Genomic DNA, 20,018 nt, shown 5'->3' on the forward strand with positions numbered 1-20,018 from the left:
TATGGATGTTGTTATATATCTATAGAAATATCTTCAGTTATTTGTATGAATTTTTCTCACTTCTTCTATGCCCCACAGAGTCCCACTACTGCAGGAGGACTATAGCACAGGCAGAAGTACCAGCTTGGCCCCAGGTAACTTCTCCCATTCCCAGAAGAAATTCACTCCTTCCTGGGCTATGCACGTGCATCAAAGCAGGTTCTGAACTATTTTTCAGTTTCCACTGAATGCTATTTTATCCTCTGAGAGCTCTGTAAGATTGGCATTATCCTGTAGCAGTATCACAGCCTGCAGTCATTTAATGCCTCTTCTTGTGAGGCCGGGATTCCACGCCCAAGTGCATTTAGTAGGTCAGTACAGTAATTTTAAATGTCTTTCTTTCAGTCTTTTGCCATCTTCAATTATACCTTTCCACCCTACTATTTGTGTAATTTTCTTCTGTCTGAAGTCTCTTTACTGTTGTTCTGTATTGCACAGCGTGACAAATTACCCATCAAGCCGTATCTTTTCAGCCCAGAAATGCGCAGTAACACAGAGTCATGGCATTATCACATGTTGTGCACTTTATTTCCTCACAGTTCATTCAAGTGTGTCACTTTATTTTCCGGCTTCCTTTTGTCATCATGAAGATTAACCATTTTATTTTTCCTAAACTTCAGAAAGAATTAGAAATGCATTATATTGTAAGCCCAGAGCAACACCTACACAATCCCATACAACCCGTCCTTGGCAAAATTATTTTCTGCAACTCTGAGCCTTGCAGAAGCTGGGGCTTTCATTGTTATTATACAGCTGAGTAACCCTGGCCATGGGTAAGAGAATTATTTGTAGCCCCTGGCCACCAACCAAATTAATTGTGAGACACCATTCACTTTGACAGTGCACTCCAGCTCCTTCTGGGAGCTATGAAACTCTCCGGGCCTCATGTATTCTGTGCCCAGAGTCCTTCTCTCCCTCCCTCTCTCTTTAATTCAAGATAAATACCAGTAATTGTACAGCTTTTGCTGAGTTATCTCCCAGGCATTGCAAGGATGTGCTAGAAAAATCAATTGTAATTGCTCAGATAGTCAGCAGGGCTGCAGCTGGTGTATAAAAGGCATCCTTAGAAAATGTGATTTAAGATGATCTAGGGAAAGTTTGTTATTAGAGGATTGTTTAAGGGCCCAAGTAGGTCTTTCAACATTAATGTCTGAAGAGACCCACAGAAGTAAATTCAAACCTTTCTCCAAAATGTACCTGAGATGTGAGATGGGATTTGTTCAAGCAAATGTGCCCAGTTCTCCTTTATAATTCATTTCATAATTCATCAGTATGAATGGGTAGGTGGGAAAAATAGCACTTCTGTAAAACAGACCAGAGGGATTAAGAATTAGCTAAATCTGTGCAGTTAAATTTGGTTGGTGAAAACATAATTGACATTCAGATTAACAAAATGTTGACTGTTCAGTACTATTGCATTTTATAGTTTTGCAAAATGCTGATGCCTAGGAAGGAATAAGAGCAGAATATGATAAACTGAAAGTGTTGTGGTGCCAAGGATACCAGGAGTCACTTGCAATGTTAGTGGTCCCATAACATGAAATATGTCAGATGCTGGTTGACAGAGCTAGGATGTGCTGAAGAAGCTGAGCATGAGCAATAGGAAGTACACATGTAAATGAGGCACCAATCCTAAGTCTGGGCTTATCTAATTTTCAGCACTATTTCTGTTCCAGGCTCTGAAGAATTTTACCATGTTTATTTTGCTTTTTACCTGCTTCACAATTGCACTGAGCCTTTCATGTTAGCTGATATAAAAAAAATGAAAGAAATCTTTTGTATCACTTGACACACAATGTAATTCTAATTCTTTTTTTCAAACATATTTACAGGCACAATGGCAACATTAGTATGTGCTAGTAAGAAAAAATGCATGACATTTTTGTAAGAAGCCTGACTTTCAAATGGAAAAATAAAACTTATACATGAGTTTTTGAAACTTCATGTGAAAACTCTCAAAATTGTTTTACGTGGACTAAAAATTCTGACTATTGCAGCTCATTTACTTTGTAATGTTCCCTAATTAATTTGCTTTGGAGTGTCAAGCAGGAGCTGGTAATAGAAAATCCATCTCCCCCTTAAAGAAAATTGCTACTGCAGCTGATAAACAGAATTATACAAGCTTTGTCACACAAATCACATTATAAGAGGTTCCAAAAAACTTGACAATGTTGACAGTTGTTTTCAGCAAATGGCTGCTTTACTGTAGCACTGTCAATGTTGATGTCCTTGTGCACATGTAAAAGAGCAATGTGATTAAGGCAAGCTTGTCCATGCTAGATATGAGCCAAGTTTTCAATCTCCTCATGGCACTGAAAGATTGCTCAGCTGTTGCAGATAAGGCAAGAATAGCTAGCAGATTTCTGCCATTTAAATAAATAAATAAATAAATCCTTGTCTTTGGGCATGCATCTATACAAATTTGTAACATCTGCTACTGACCTCATGTTCCAGATAAGAAGAGCTCATATTTGTAACTCTAATTGATATTACTCAGTTTAGATGATGTACTTCCAAGGAGATTACAGAAGTATCTTTTTTAAGCACAGATTTATCTAGACAGCAGTCTAAAGTATGATACACTTTTGTGAAGTGGTGAATTATCATCACTCTTCTCATGTCAGTTACCACTGCAGTTTACATCCACCTTATGTTGAATATAATTTGCACAAATAATTTACATTGCCTTTTGCTCTGAGACCATTTCATCTTTATCTATGACAGGCGATGCTTGTGCCCTACCTAGAACATCAGTCATCTTTGCAATATTTTTTCTTTGTATCAACTAGATGAAAGGAGTGGAAAACTCAGTTCTGTAGCCAAAACCTTGTCAAGAAATGGGCCTGAGTTAACACAGCCATATCCTCCATCCTATTGACCCTGAATTCTTTATGCAAGATGTCAAAGCCGTGGGACTCAGCAGATTTGTTGTCATGTCTGGGTGTGGAAATAATGGGAAGAAGCCAGTTTCAACAACATAATCTTAAAACAAACCCATGGGGATTTTCTCATATAAATTAGCGTAGACTTTGTTAGTCTAAACATACTCAAATTTCCACTTTGTATCTATTAAAAACTCTTCTGAAAGGTCTGGATTTCTGACAAGAGCTCAGAGGAGAGGGGGGAGTAGATGTCAGGTTGGATCAAGGTGACCAGCTACATGTTCTCCAAACCTGCACTGTGATACTGCACATCTTGGAATGGTAGGGTTGAGTCTAAAGTTCCATGATAGCATAAGAAAAATCAGCGAACTCAAGTTATCTATTAATGTCTTTTTCTGACAAGCTTGTACAGTGGTGGAGTGTGGTACTACACAGCAGAGATTTCATAGTCTTCAGTTACGAAAACATCCTTACTCTTCATGTAGCCCAGCTTGTTCTCTTTTCTCAACCAAATTCTTAAACAAGTATATTGGATTAAAGTCCACTTCATTGGGCAACTAAAATTCAGAAAAAGAGGTTTATGATAATGTATTTGAAGAGCATGATGTAGTATCTAAAAACAAAGGGGAAGGAGAAGATTTAAGGATGCAGTGTTAACTCTTATTCTGACATCTCTCTGCATTTTAAGGATAGATGTAACATACACATCTTAATAAAAAAGAATTTTATTCTGGGAAATCTTGGATAGCCCTTTTCTATGGGCAGAGCAACCTATGCCATGTGTAATTAGTACGACTAAAATAAAATTCTTGGCATGTAGTAAAAAAAAAACATCTATTATAGAATCAAAGTGTAATGAACAGCTTTGCTTTTAAATAAAGCCACTATTTTACATTTTATGTCATTACGGTAAAATGGTGCTACAATAAAAGCTACACCTCAGGAAGACATCCTCATTTTGATGTCACCTGTGAAGCTCAGTGCACCTTCTTCCTAACACAGCCTCAGATAAGGACTTGTATACTGGTTCTCTGAACTCATGGAGTAACCCTGTGTCATGGAGTTATCCAGATCAATCTGTACCTGTGAGAGGGGATAGCAGACCCATGGGCCCTCTGGCGCAAAAATGGGAAGGGAAAAAGGGAAGGGTAGAGAGCTGGGCCCAAAAACAGAAAACAGCAGCAATCATCTAAAAAGGAAAACTTAATTTTACTAAATATGATATCAGAATGAAAAATAACACAATATCATACAATATAATACAATATAATTGAAATTAAGGCTAATAAATCAAATAAAATGAGAGAGCGAGTGTCCGAAACTGAAAAGGCCTACTTTGAACTGAATGCACACGGTTGGGGAGCACATCCACACACTGCCAGGCAGTGAGCAAAAGAGAGCCAGAGAGCGAGATCCTGTGACTTCCTCTCATGGCTTATCTTCCTCTCTGAACATGAGGTCCCCTGGCACATGTAGTTCTTCTCTTCTGAGAACCAGGTATCTGGAAAGTTATCACTCCATGGAACTGGAGTATTAACTCTTCAATTACCTGTGCTTTATGTGATGTTATCATCTGGAATAACAAAATTATAAAACCATGCTACCCTATGACTCATGTTCTGTCATTCTCAGACTCTCTGGCTGGAAACCTAAATCTCATAAATGCAAGGCTCCAATTATCAGCTAGTAAATCTTCGTACCTACTGGTTGTTCTTTAAGGTCAATTAGATTGAATAACTTTTCAATTTCTCCATATTATGAAGGGAAATCTTTCATGCAGAATTGATGAAGCAGGAATGCTTCTTGCTGTAGTGATCTTTTCTCTGCTCCAGTACAGCTGCATGCATGAGCAGCCTGACTTTGCTTTGAGAACCTTAAGCTGCATTCTTCAGAACAGTTGCTCGGTGTTGGTCAGATTTCTCTGCAGCCTTCTTTTCCATTTAGAGCTACTGAGGCTGACACATAGTTTCCAAGAACTTAAGCATGTCTTGTGTCTCCTGAATCCCAAATATTTCTCGAGTGCCTAGCAGAAGAATATCCAGATAATCTTTAGACTGGTAATACAAGCTGGGAGAAGAAAGTCAGACAGCCCTGAAAATACAATGTAATTATTTTGTTTTATGTTAACTTGTGTCTTTGTTACATGTATGCTGCCATTGTTACGCTTAGAGCACTCTCTAGATTTGAAGAGGCTATAAAATCCTACTAATTCTAGCACTAATAACAGCTTTTGCTGGTCACACTGTAAATGATATTGCCTGATAATTCATTTGAAAATGCAATAATGTAGCTTGAAAAATAAAAGATGAGCAACAAACTGAAACAAAAGAGCTTGTTGCCTTTCCCGAGACAATACTTATTCATTCCTGACCTAGGTTTACCTTCTTTTCCCTTCTTTAAAGATTCTTTACGTTATGTACTAAAAATAAAAGTATTCAAGGTTCAAACTTTAAGTCCCAAATTACTGCCTTTCAGATTCTTTATTATCCTTTCAAGCATCTAAAAAAATAGGTCAAAGCAACATTGCATAATTTGGAAAGTTAACAAAACGTTGTTTATGGAATAAAAAAGTAAGTAGAAATAATTACAATAACCTTTAAATGTATTGTTTCCCTTCCATTGTCAATTAAACCCTTTAAAGAACTGAAGTTCTACACAAAGCTTTTTTTTTTTTTTTTTTCCTTCTCCGAAAGACAGAGATAAAAATAGCTTCCAGTCACATGGCATAAAGTCCACCTGGATCTCTTTTCAACAGTATGAGCTCTGGCTCACAACCTAGGTTTGTTCTCTCACAAAAATCGTGTCTAGACACCACAGAGAAGGTGATTACTGGCACGCAGCAACTGTGGATACAAACACAAATTTCAATAAATAAGGCCTTGATCCTGTAGCAGCTTTGTCCAAGCATGACTTTCCCCCCAGTTATCAGCTTCACCAGAGTCAGTTTTAAGGTGTTTCTTCGCTCTTTAATTTCAATGCTATCATGGACTTTAGTTTTCTCAGTATTCAAGGTTAAGCAGCTAGCAGACATAACACTGATACCATTTGATAATGAAGAAGCAATGTGAAAAAAAAAAAAAAAGTAGGAAATATTTGTTTGCTGGACATAGCTGAATACAGTGGAGAGAAAAAAATACTGTCCTTAAGTGACAACTAAAAGAGTCAAATTTCTCTTTGATTTTCTACTGTCTGTGTGCTGGATAAATTGTGTTTCCTGATTTCAGACCAAATCTCTTGATGTATTTTGGGCTGGAATCCACATTCTGCAATACAGAGAAAAGGAAAGGTCTCTGGCAGTGTAGGTGTTCTCTCCTTTGCTGCTCATTTCCAACAGCAGAAGCCACAAAGACATTGGTAAAAGGGCAAAGCTATTGCTCGCATTTTGAACCCAGTGGCTTCAAGCGGCTTCTCACCTGAAGAAGCGTTGAGTCTAAGATTACCATTTCAATTCCTTTTACAGTTAGTGCCAGGAGATGGGCATCTCCTCATAGTGACTATTTAAAATGAATGAGCCCTACCCTACCAGTGCCCGCCAGTCTGTTCAGCAAATTCAGAAACTCATCTTGCCTTAATGAGATTCTAGCCTTCACATGGTTGAAGCCAGATGCCATATGAACTTTTCATTAGTATTGTCAAATATCTTTACTGAAAGTTTGAGTGTGTCAAGTTGACCATGCTCAAGTAGCACTAAATATTTTCTGGCAATAGGAAGCAGTGTGACAAAATGCTTTGTAGAAAATGTCTTAGGATCTATAGTAAAACGATATCTTAATTCTAGTCACATCAAAGTAGGTTGTAAGGGATATTCAAAACAGCTGTGATTGTATTTGGCAAGTGAAGGAGTCTTGCTAATCTTTCAAGATCTCAGATTCTGAAATTAACCCATCAGTGTTTGATTTAGTTGAGTCATGTCTTAAGTTGTGCAACATGTTACAAGCAGGAGCCAGACAAGAAGGATCCAGACGCTGACCAGGATGATTTCTTCTTGCTGTCAATTGACCCATTAACTGGACAGTGTTCCTGTCATGCTGTGGGTTTGCTATGGATATGCTGTCTGAACCCCTTCTCACCTATGGCTTAAGATTCCTATAATTAACTCTGTAATGTACTTTTCAATTACTGCTGCACTTTAAGGTTTAATCATAAGCACAGAGCTGTACAATGTATTTTCAACTACATTTTAATATTTTCTTCACAATCATAGACTATGCAGTGCAAATTCTGTAAAGATTGAAATTAATCAACTATTTTGTCCCTTCTACCCACCCTAAGCACAAAGATATGCAGCAATGTAGCTAATGTAGAGGTAAATACAACCTGATTTTCTACAGCATGACTGTCTTTCAAATAACAAACTTCTGATTTTTCATCACATGTGCACTATCTCTCAGATATTCTACACAGTTTAATCTGTACATGTTTGTAAATCTTCTTCTTGTACATGTTGTTTATATTCAGCGGTACTCATCTAAGAAAAACAAAGAAAAGTGCCAAGGTATTTGTTGTGGGACAGTTTCACAAATGCATATGTATTTAAACAATATAATCTTAATAACGATTGTTTAATTTTTTTTTTTTTAATTTTTTTTAGAAAAGTGGAAATTGTTAGACTTATCAACTGCTAAATGGATATTCCAATGTGAAAGAAAATGCAGTAGTTTTTCAGAAAAGGTCCTGAAGAACAGGTGAAAAAGCAGATCTGCTTGCCTGGTATTGTTTGATAGGGTATGAGAAAATAGTCTTTGCAAAACAATGGATGAGTATTAGTTCTATGTGCTGTTAGAGAAGGTAATTGGTAATGAGGTAATTGCTACAAAAATTACATCATGTTTTAAAGAGGAAGCTGCATATGAGGCTCATTTCCCCAAATTTATTATAAACTCAAAAGTGTCAACTTTTGAGTAAAGTTGAAAATTTTTTTTCTCTTATTTGATTCATTCAAATCTTGAAATAACACAGTTGTGGTTTGTACAAATTATTAACTGTGGAAAGCAGTGTTTTGGTTCTTGAACAGAATATCTGCCTTTCATGGGATGAGCTGTGTGAGCAAGCAAAGATGTCTCTGTTAGAAACCAATTAGTAAATTACCAATTAGAAAAAACCTAGGTTTTGTGTGTTTGTGAGCCTTTGTGTACTTGTGCAATTGTTGTATCTATGTTTATTTATACAGTTGCTTAATTAATTGGCTCTGTGGCATCTCAGAAACCTCATTATACTTAAAATAGGCAGGAGATTTTCACAGGAAGAACTTTGGAATCTTTCTCCCTCAAGTATCTTCTTTTCACATGGTATTCTCCAGATGGGCAAAGCAATTCTAGGCTGGTTCCACAAGGTGATACAATGAGTAGTCTTTGCCAGTGCCAGCTTCCCCAAATACTTGGACTGTACTCAGAAGAAGATGATTCCCTCAATCAAAAAACATTCTAGAATCTCAATTAGCTTCCTTCTGCTAAATGTCTCCTGGGAGGTAGATGCTCTATATTCATGGGGTGCGGGGCAGAGTGTGGAATCATGGAAGTGATAAGAGGGGAACTATAGTGGTGAAACAGTCAAACATAGAAGACTGTCCATTTCATTGTGTTTGTGAGGGCCGAAGTAGCTCTGTGCTTTGCACAGGGATGTTCGTGTCTATCTGCCCAACAGCAGGAGGTGTGACACTTGGAATGTGAAGCACAGATCAGTTTCATGACTATCTGAGGAATTTGAACATCCATAAGTCTGTGGATCCTGATGACATGCATCCCGAAGTCCTGAAAGAATTGGCTGATGTAGTTGCCAAACGACTCTCAATGATATTTGAAAAATCACGATAGTAAGGGCAAGTCCCTGATGACTGGAAAAAAGGTAATGTGACACCCATTTTTAAGAAGGGTAGAAAGGGTGACACAGGAAACTATCGACTTGTGAGCCTTACCTTTGTACTGGGGAAGATCATGGAGCAGATCCTCCTGGAAGCTATGTTAAGACACGTGGAAGAGAGAGAGGTAATCCAGAATACCCATATTGGCTTCACCAACAACAGATCCTGCCTGATCAACCTTGTCATTTTTTATGATGATGTAACTGCATGATTGAACAAGGAAAGAGCCACTCTTGTCATCTATCTGGACCTCAGTAAGGCCTTTGGCATGATCCCCCACATCCTTCTCTCCAAATTGGAATGATGTGGATTTGAAGTGTGGACTTTTTGATGGTGGCAGGATTGTACCCAGAGACTGATGGTCAGTGGCTTAGTGTCCAGATGGAGATCAATGATATTTCATGTCCCTCAGACATCAGTACTGGGACCGATGTTCTTCAATACCTTCATCAATGACATTGACAGTGGACACCCTCAGCAAGTTTGCAAATGACACCAAGCTGTGTGGTATGGTCGACACACCCGAGGAATGGGATGCAATTCAGAGAGGGCTAGACAGACTTCAGGAGGGCCCAAGAGAACCTCTTGAGATTCAGTAAAGGCTATCTTTGGATACATTCAAAGTCTGGCTGGACAGGCGCTAAGCAATCTGATATTATTGTAGGTGGACCTGTTCACTGAAGGGAAGTTTGACTAGGTAACCTTCAAGATTCTCTTCCAACTCAAACAATTATATGATTGTACATTCTTTTATCATGTTTGGGAAAAAAATGTTCAGTGCCCCTGTTTTGATGACTATGAAACAGCAGGAGTGTTAATTTGTCTTCTCTTCCATAGTCTTCCCAATGTAGCTGTAGTTGGTCCCCAAACTGTGTCAGTGGCACAGAGCTACTTTTGTGTGACCACCATCCCATCATGTCAGGTTATTTTTCAGACCATCTTATACCCTGCTATATCAGAATTGTTAAGGAAAAAAAACAGGCGTTAGCTCCAGAAATGGGGACTTACCTTTATAGCAGTGATTATGTGGAAGATAATGACATTATCTTGGCTCCAGTGCATACTTTCAGGAAAATACATTCAAATCAGAATTCAGCTGATTTAGGATCAGAGAGAAGTCATATAACTTGCTTCCAGCTGATGAAGATTAAAGAAAATGTAGAGCTGAGTGTCTTGACTAGTGGTGAATCTCTTGATTTGTCACCAGTCCTCTCTGCTGCAGCAGAGCTGGCTGAGCTCAGTAGTCACACAGCAAGTTTTTCCTTGCACGCACATAGATTTGATGCTTTTCTGTTCTGTGTAAATCAGTCTTTAACAGCAAAGTGCTCTACAGATCCCTGAAGTAAAAACAACAGCACAGTGTTTTTATGAGTTAATAGGTGAGTAGATAATAAGTACTGGAAGGATTATGATTGAACACTAATCTTAAGTCATTTTCTTGTGACCTCAGAAAGAGGTATTATGTGTATTTTTCTCCATGTTCTTCTCCACCTATGGCAAATTGGAACAAACATTTTCTGAGGCATCAAGCCCTATCTGCCCTTTCATACTTCTGTATTTATTTGGCAGCTGGGAATCTGAAAGTGAACTCATGGTGCACTTTGTCCTTAATGTTGCTATTACTTCCATCTTCATTATCTAAATGCAGAGCATCACAAGAAACAGTGGGTCACAGTGCCCACAGGTTCGGTAGAGCAGCCTAAGTTATCTACCTTCAAATGCCTGCCTTGCAGAGAAATGAAGTACTACTAAATAGAATGGCCATTATTTTTATTTGAATTGTGTGAAATCTATGATTTTGTTGTTAAAATTGGCATGCTACAAATTTGTTTTTTTTTGGCAATTCAAGGTCTTGTGCCCTCACTTAGGATTTCAGATCTTCAGAAGACTGAAGGGACAGCAACTAGGAAGAACTGGACACTACTGGTTTGGATAAGATAAACAATAAAAAGATAAAATAAATTACGTGTTATATTGAGCCTTTCCACTTACTAATATTTTTAATATAAGTGACCTCTCATAACATCTTCATACATAGTAAATCTGCCTTTTTTTTCTTCCCCTGTGAATCTCTTAAGAAGATGCAATCCACATACTGTCTTAGTGCCTGCCATAGAGCTCACTAAAGCCTACGGAAGTATATCCATGCATTTCACTAAAGTGTGGTTTGAAAGAATCCTGTTTGAAGAGCACATTTTATGGCTCTACAACACAAATATTCTTTGGTTTTAATGGAAGCTTTACTGGTCTAAAGTGAAGTGTTTCATTAATCTGTAGCTTAATGCATTTTGTTAATAAGAGCACAATTTAACCTGTCTTTTAAATCTAAAAAGTATCTCAATCTTGAACTATCTAAGGTAGAACTTGACTGGAAAAAGTGAATGTGAATCAACAACAAACCCTGTATTTTTTTGCATGAAAATGCTATTGATTTTCATTCAGAATGATCAGCTCTTTGGGGTAGGTAGGGCTATCCATTTCAGAGCACTTTCTTAAACCTTCTTCTTTTTTTTTTTTTTTCTTTTTTAAGGATCAGACACAGTTTGGAAAGCAAATAACTAAAACTCAATGGCCCAGTTCTTCAAATATGAGTATAAGCTAAAGAGCTAAAGTAATTGCAGCAAATCAAGATCTCTGCTTCCAGCAGTGGTGTTACTAAGGAGGATGGGCATGTTCAGGGTTGGCCTGTGGCATTTGGTTTGTTCTTGTAATCCCAAGTGTGAAAAATTGTTGAGTGTGTCTTTTTGATTTTATTATGGAAATGAGGTTGGACAGTCTTCATCTGGCAGAAAAAGAGTGGCAGGATTCCTTGTTTCTCCTGATCTCTGCTCATGTAAGTACAGAAATTTGAAATCAAGCCATGCACGCCGTTGCCAGTTGTTTTAAGGCCACAGCATTTACACCTATAAATGAGAACCTTTAAAAGAATCATTATAATTATAGACAGCAGCCTTGTTACTTAATTACATCCTGGTGTAGCCTCTGCAACTCAAAAAGTTTACAGGCAGTTTAAGAACTGAGAAGTTAAATGTATTTTAAAATGTGTACACTGTAGTGCTTCTGAATAATTCTTTGCTACTACTCAGTGCCAGCTCAGAATTTCACACCCTTGAACAGATTGACTGGTTTGGCTTGTGTAATAGGTACCCTGCTATCCTGGACTACTTGGTGAGTAGGTGGAGATGGGTGCTTTTGGAAATGCCAATTGATAGCTAACCATAACAAGTCAGAGTTATGTGTGAGTTGAGAAGGTAGATCTATCTTAAGCAAAATGGATCTACTGAGATGCTTAGGAGCAACCATAAGACAAGCAAGAATGCTTTGCAAATCAGCCAAGAACAGTTACTGCAGATATTGGGAAGGTTTCTGGTAGGGGTTTTGGGGAGCAGCTGTAGGGGTGCTCATGTTTGCCACCTAAAGGTTACCCAGCCCTGTGTGATGCAGTGTTGGCAGTGCAGTTCTCATAGGGGATTGTTCTTCAGGACAATACTGTGTTACTTTTTGTGCTTTTGCTTTCTGAACAGGAAGGAAAGGCACATAAGAAGTCTAAAAAAAGGAGAATTTTAATTCAACTACATAATGTAATACCACCCTGAAAATACTCATTCCCACTGTGTCAGTTACTGAAAAAAAAAAAGAACAAAAAACAAACCTATCTACTTGTGCATGCTGTAACTCATTAAATAAAACTCGATGGACTTTTGCCTCTGTATTTTAGAGAGAATATTGACCAGTATCTTGTATTGTTTATGGTCCAACTTAGGTTTTCTCTCTCTTTTTTTTTTTTTTTTCCTGTTTTTTTTTTTTTTTTTTTTCCCTTGCCTTCCAAATTCCAGCAAGACAAAGTGAATACATTTTAAATTTTTATTTACATTGTGAGCACTTTTAGGGTTGTTCTCTGTACCGAGCAACATCTTTGTCTTGCAGACATTACAATACTGAGCAGTTGAGAAGCCTGAAGACAAGCTTCATTGTTAACTTAACCGTCTGACTTCTGTCAAAGTCACCTTAGCCCAGCGGGTCTTGTCAGAAATGTCTGAAATCCTTCAGGTCTCAGGAAGACGGGCTGCTTGAGATCATACAGGGCACTGCTGGCAGCACACAGCACATTCCTGGGTTTACAGGCCCTACATGATATTTCAGGCAGCTCTTGTTTCTGCGGCTATGACCTGTTGCTGAGAGTCAAGCCACTATGTAAACAAGAAGAACTTCAAACTCACAGTGTGTTGCTTTCCAGAGCAAGTGGTCATTTGTTCCAGTTTCCCATGACCACATTACTGCTTGGGTTTGCTGTTCAGAAAAATACATCAATTTGCAGCATTAATGGTAGGCAAGAAAGAGGGGTTGGAAGTACAGACTGCATTAGTACATATTATTAAATGTGCCAAGAGGATAATGTTACCTTATCCCCAGTTTCAGCACTTTAAAATGCACTCCTTATTAAAATGAAAAAAAAAAAAAAAAGTTCAAACATTCAAACTTGTGTAGCCAAAATCCAACTTAGGAAATACGTTATTTAGCTATTAACAAGATGATCTGACTTTAAAACTCTATCCATTATACCAATTTCTCCACCAATGCTGTTCAAAATCATTTCTTTTTCATTGAATTTATAACACAACCCAGAAAGAAACAGGAAAAGCAATATCAGAGGGTGATTTACATTGCACTGGATTTTACTGCAACTTGGCATTGTGAATGAATCTTTGGAATACTGAAAAAGTACACAAGGAAAAAGCCAGGTTTTAATTTGCTAGAGAAAATATTCTGACATGGTGATAAGTGAGGTAACCAAAAATCATGGCTTAAAAACATTCTGAATGATTGCTGTTTCAGCTGTCCCAATCCACATGATGGTATTAAAACAGACTGGTGGTGAAGAACACTCACAACCTATTTCTACCTGGGAATATTAACTCTCACTTGCTGACTGTTACATGGAATTAATGTGGACGTTTCCAGTTGTATATGAGTTAGTGCAGCTCTTGTTTTCAGAATCAAGGATTCATATTTAGTAGCATGCAGTGTGAATCGGAGGCTAATATGGCATCTTTAATTCACACGTAAATCTGAGGCAGCTACTCTGAAGTTAGTGAGGTTTCCTCAGATTTATCTCCATTATATCTCCATTGCTAAAAACAGAGCGCAGTGGTCTAATTTTAGATAACCTGGAATTGCCATACGTTGAAATGTGCTACCTACCCTAGTGTCTACATGAAAAAGCTCAAGCTTGTTTAAAAATAAAAATTAATTTTAATGTAGTTGAGAAACCTTCTGTGCATGCAAATATACCACAGCCTTCACTAGTATGCCTGCTGCCATGCATAACTGCTGAGGGATGATGGTCCTCTCTGCATTACCTTTCAGACAAGTCCTGTTTACAGCCCAGAAATTTTTTTTTTCAGATAACACTTATGGAGCATCTAAATATTTAATACAGCTTATCATTAATGGATAGAATATAAGTTGATTTTGGTGATTGTCTTTTCCTCCAGTAGCATTAAAAGACAATAGAATAATTCCTCACCCGGGACTTGTAAAATGAAGACCATAGTGTGTTAACCACAAAGCTGATGGAAATATCCTTCCCCATCAGTATCCTGAGCACCCCTCATATTCTGCTACAAGAAGAAAGTGGAAAGCAAGGCTGTGGGCAGGGAGCACCCCTGTTCAGAGGGGATCCCTCCAGCCTCCATCTGTCCATCTGTCCAAGTGTGCTCAGACAGAGTCAGTGGCTGGTGCTGCCGAGCTCCCCAGGCCTAGCAATTAAGTATAAAAAACCTGTCTTTATCCAAACAGGCCATCTATATTTTGGAAATTTCCATTGCACTTCCTTCTGAAGTCTTACTTTTCTTAAAGTGCACACAGCAGTTTTGCTAGGATAGCAGTGGCTACTCTCCAACCATACTGAAGAACCAAGGCAGTCTATTAACTCAACATGAGTGATCCACGTCACTATTAATTTGTTCTTTATAACAGTGGATTTTTAATTTTTTTTTTTTTTTCCAAATTGTTAACATTTTCCACTGCTTGTTGGAGATCAGCTGTTGTCAGTGAAAGTTTGACATGGATGACAGTGGCCGTGGGTGGCACAGACAGCATTTGGTGTTACCCCCATGTTACTTGTAATCTGAGAGGGCTTTAGCTGCTAAGATGCTGGTGCCTTTCATTCGGGCTTTGGTCTGACATTCCTGGCATAGCTGGGATGAGGGTGGTGGGGCTGGGGTGATCAGGGAAGGAGCAGCAGAAAGGAAAAGATTCATGGAACTCAGTGGAATGCTATGAAATCAGCAGCACCACCATCCCTGGATTCTCAGAAATCGTGATCCAGATCCTTAACAGTGAGATCAGCTTCTGAATAAAAAAGAAAGAAAAAGATATGTATAGAGAAACCCTATGACATGTAAGTCAAAGCCAGACATCAGTGTTTCATTCCATCCAGTCACCATTTTTTTCACTTGTCATCTGTTTTTTTCACTTAGGATTCACACTTTTTTTTCCAATAGTTGTAAAGGTCTGAGTGTTAAAAATACTGGATTTAATTGTCTGAGGAAAAGAGTGAAGATTTTATGGAAACCACCAAATATCCTGTGACTGGTGATAAAATTGCAAGTGCTGGCAATGCTGATTAGAAAAGGATTGTTATGGTATTAAATAAAAGTTAACATAATTCAATAAATTGAGAATTTTGTTTTCTTAGTTGAGTGTTGTCATGATTGAAAGGAATTTTTTTTTCCACCTTGTTGTGGATCTGAGGAGACAAAGTTGTGGTTAGAAACTTCTCATACTGTTCAAGAATCAGAGAAGGAAGTCATAAGCATTAAAATGAATCATATTCTACAGGTGAATACAGTAGGCAGAAAAAGCTAAGTTGCATTTTCTACAGCCAAAGGATATCGAACTACTCTGTTTGCCAGATATCTTAGATTTGGTGTCTGTTTAAAACTGTAATTTTGGAACATTTTATGCACATGCTTATCTTTATATATTAGAGTAGTTTCTTTAAAGGCACATAAGTGTTAGTACTTTGAGGGACAAAAACAGGGAGATTTGAGACCTCAAATGAGGTAATCAATCACAGGACATCATGGAGCAAGGTCTGATGTAAAAGGTGCTTTAAGACATAATCTTAAAATGTGTGGTTTTAAAGTAAGATTTTCAAACATACATTTTTTTTTGTATGCCACTTCTTTCATCCAGAAAAAGGGAAATAAAGAGGAAAGGAAAGAAAGGTGAGCCAAATGTACATATTTTGTTAACTCATGTTAAGGCAAAGCTCATCCTTACAGCTGTACCCCAGCTTTGCACTCTTCAGTCAGTAGGCTTCCTTATTTCAAGTGTGTGTCCAGCTAAGAAGTCTCAAAGCAAATATGCTAATATCCACTGTTCTGTGTTCCGAGATGCCGACTGCTCGAAATTCAAACCTTCTACATCTGGTTAAGAAAAAGGGAAAACAGAGATCCTGAACAAACATACCCTCCATACTCACAGAGTCCTACAGCACTGGGATGCTGGCCTGAATACCATCTTAATACAACTTCCAGAAGCCCAGGAAGGAGGATGGTGGGCTAGTTTTAGTTAATTTCTTCCTCTGTGTGGTGGTCATGCTTCTGGCACCTGAGCCTCTGCATTGTCCCAGTTGTGCTTACATGCATCCACTGGTGACCTTACCTACAGCAGCATGGAGCACAAAATATCTCACATAATGTGTCAGTTGGTCTCCCAGGCATTACTATGCTTGTTCTAATAATTTTCCAGCGTGTTCCTCATGCAGCTTTGCTTTAGATAAATGTAGCAGCTCTTGCTGGTGTTTTTTTGTTTTTTTTCTTACAGGCAGGTCTCCTAAATTTTGATAGTTTTCTGGACCTGAATCACAACTGCAGCTTGCTGCTGTGAAAAACAACACATTCTTTTCCTCTATTTCATTTTTTTCCCCCCATTTTTTAAACAGCTTTGTTCAGGTATGGGATGTGACAGAAAAAAAGAGGGAGGGAAGAAACAACACACTGCTAGTAATTGTGATCTATAACTGGAGCTGGTGCCAGAAACTTAAACCATTATTTCTTTAAGATACGAAATGCTTTGCATAGCCTAATGCCATGGCAGTGACCCTACTGGGTCTTTTCTGAACAAGTTAGAAAAAAAGAAACAGGCGGGTAAAGTTGTTAAAAAAAAAAAAAAAAAAAAAAAAAAAAAAAAAAAAAGAACAAAACCAAACCAGTGCTTTGAGCATAAAATTACTAAATAATAGAAATGGTATTTTCTGACTTAGATGTTTAAGAAAGGCTCATGAAAGAGATGAATATTAAGCCAAACATTTGTTTGGCTTTGCTGCAGCCGGCTGCAGGAATGTAAACTTTTTTTTCAATGACTTCAGCTCCTAATTTAAAAGCTAGGATTTTTAGCAGTGAGCAAGAGACTATATTTGGCCAAAAAATTCTGCTGGCTTTACTTAGTTACCCGGCACATTCAAAACAATACTCCTTTATCAAAAAACAATAGTCTGTTTTATTCACAGCACATGTAGAATTTGGACCATCCAACCAAATTCCACTTTCTTCTCTTGCAATATGTCTGTTGCTGGCTAATGAGCTGCGACAGTGCCTGTGCTTCATTTTCAGCAAATTAAATTTATGCCTCACAGGAATTGTGGTCTGGTCATGGCACAGCTCCTAGGTACGGGTGGGGTTTGTTTCTTCAACCAGTTCTCGGTTACCCACATGGGTACGTGCTGTCGCACCACACAACAACATCTTCTCTATAATAACTGGTTTAAGTAGCCATTTTCCCCACAAAAGTGGATCCCATCTAATTTACTTTGTGTTTACAGCACTCCCTTTCAAACTGTATTGTTGGCACGGATGGGTATTTATGCAACTTTTATTTTAAACTATTTATTTAGAATTGAGACTTCAGTAACACTCGCTGTTGGATTTATAGAGTGTGCTTAAAACTGAGGTTCTAAAAATGATGTATTTCAAAGGGAGGAAGCAGACAATGACCTTACACAACAGGGAGCCTCTCCTCTGCCTCGGCTGGTGCTGCGGGAGCTGGGCACGCTGTGGGTGGAGGGCCACCCCTTGCAGTAGAATGTGAGCCTCTGTGTTTGTGTGATAGCACTTGATTAAAAGCCATCTGGATCACATGGAGTAAGCTGGATGTAAAGCGAACAAGCCACGTTAGAATCACAGGCATCACAGAACAGCTTTGGTTGGAAGTGACCTCAAATCCCATCCAGTTCCAACCCCCTGCTGTGAGTAGGGCTCTTCTACCAGCTCAGGTTGCCCAGGGCCCCATCCAACCTGGCCTTGCACATCTCCAGGGATGGGGCACCACAGCTTCTCTGGGCATCTGTGCCAGGGTCTCACCACCTTTTTGGGATTGCTCTTCCTCAGCAAAGAGAAATCTGGTGAGATGTTCCATGGCTCATCAGTATGATCACAGATCTGATGTTCACCTCTGAAGTAACTGAGAGAGAGCACGAGGAAAGAAAAGATGCCTCTTCCTCAGCTGTGGAGAACAGAGCTGATGCAAAAACAGCACTTAGAAAATCTGTTCTCCTCAAAATCAGGGATAAAAAAAAAACCTCTTGCACTTTTCAGAAGGAAATTTGAAACAAGACAAGCTTCTTCTGATGGAGAAAATATTATTTGATGAATCAATTAGAAAGAACTTTTAAAAATAGGTGAGCTGAGAATTTGTTCTCAGTGTGTTGGTTTTCCGTAGTTAGCAGGAGAATGAGTGGCAATATGTACATGACACAGAGAATACTTCGTGTTCACAAGCAAAACAGTACGTTTGAAAAAGGAAAAATTTTACCTAAAAAAATATTTGATTCATCTTTCTTATAAAGCTGTAGCTTCTTACGTCTTCCTCCTCTGTTCCCACGAAAGTCCCAGAGAACCTTTGATGTCTGCTCAGCTGGGCTCCTTGCAATGTGTAGACAATGCAAAAGAGTAATGTAGGAAAAACCCATGTTAAGGATCTGACTTTCAGGCTTCATGCAAATTTCAGTAACATCCATAACATTACAATTTTAATTTTTATGACATCCCCATGAAATAATTTTTATTTTTTATTTTGCCAGATATGAAAACTGGGACACAGAGAGGTGAAATGACATAACTGCTCTATACTTGGAGTTCAGCAAGGAAACTGACAGTAGGCATCAGCACTCCCAACTCATGGTACCACGCTGAAACTTACTAAACTCTATTTTTTCAAAAGTCCTTTTGATGATACTGCAACTAATAGCACAGTTGTACAGTGATGAATGGCAGTCCAGTACCCTTACAGACAAGTTAGTGAATGGACAGTATTGAAAAAGAATTCATGGTAAGATGACAATCTTTATGGTGATGATCATATAGTAAATTGATAGCTGGATTTTATGCAAGATGTTTCATTACTTGTTTTCTAGATCTCTGCCAAGGAGACAAATAGCATTGCATTAAACACATGGCTGGATGCCTTTCAGGAGTTAATTTACAAGATGCTCCTGCAAATTAATTTTTAATTTTTTTTTTACTCTTCTTCTTTGCTTGTGTATAAGTAAAGGTGAGCTTGGGCTCACGTAATTTGGATGTTACAAAGTTTAGTTAATTTGTGTTTCTGCATTACTTTGAGAATACAAAACCTCTTCAGAGGGCACAACCTTTTTGTTATTTATCTCACTGTCAGTTATGACTGGCCCTTCTCTCACGCTGACACCAATGATGGTGAAATTTCTGCAGAGCAGCAAAAAGTGCCATTTAAGTGGCAGAATTTGTTTTCGAGCTTATTTTTGATTACCAAATACTGTTTCATTTCTATTCCTTTTCTTGAGCTGCCCAGAGACTGTTTCAGCATGCCAGAGATTTGGACGCATCTGTAGAGTGAAGTCCAATTGTCAAAGCTGCCAGCTTTCAAGTGGTCGCAGACAAGTCTAGGTGGCCAATGCCAGGGAAGTGTTGTTGCTGAGCATTTTCCTTATTTAGAAGTGGTACCAGATGGCCTCCAGTGCAATGAGCCCCCAGCCCTGGGGTACTGAGCAGCACCGAGGCAGGGTGGGGGGGACACCGCCATGCAGGCTTTCAGGAAATTAATTGTGCACCAGCAGGTAATTTGTTATGAGCAGTGTGAGGAGGTTTTTTATTTTTTTAGTGGAAAGGACTTGAGTGAATGTGCTAGTGTGAAGTGATTTGTAATAACAGTACAGAAATTTCTGGAAATGCATCTGTGCGTGCTGGTGTTATTGC

General features: G+C 38.5%; 1 long non-coding RNA gene across 6 annotated transcripts in view; it reads left to right on the forward strand.

Annotated features, from left to right (window-relative positions):
• LOC128089781 (uncharacterized) overlaps nucleotides 1–20,018 on the forward strand; it is a 53,537-nt gene that overhangs the window by 1,311 nt on the left and 32,208 nt on the right. For 2 of the 6 annotated variants that reach the window (XR_008210672.1, XR_008210673.1), the window contains 4 exons: nucleotides 79–134; nucleotides 11,548–11,614; nucleotides 16,615–16,673; nucleotides 18,869–18,942. This is a non-coding gene — a long non-coding RNA (uncharacterized LOC128089781). Of the gene's footprint in view, nucleotides 1–78; nucleotides 135–11,547; nucleotides 11,615–16,614; nucleotides 16,674–18,868; nucleotides 18,969–20,018 lie in introns of all 6 variants that reach the window. The other 4 variants (XR_008210674.1, XR_008210677.1, XR_008210675.1 and 1 more) reach the window with 4 other exon arrangements.

This window comes from Tympanuchus pallidicinctus, unplaced genomic scaffold (genome assembly GCF_026119805.1).
Source record: "Tympanuchus pallidicinctus isolate F22 unplaced genomic scaffold, pur_lepc_1.0 scaffold4, whole genome shotgun sequence".
NCBI lineage: Eukaryota > Metazoa > Chordata > Aves > Galliformes > Phasianidae > Tympanuchus > Tympanuchus pallidicinctus.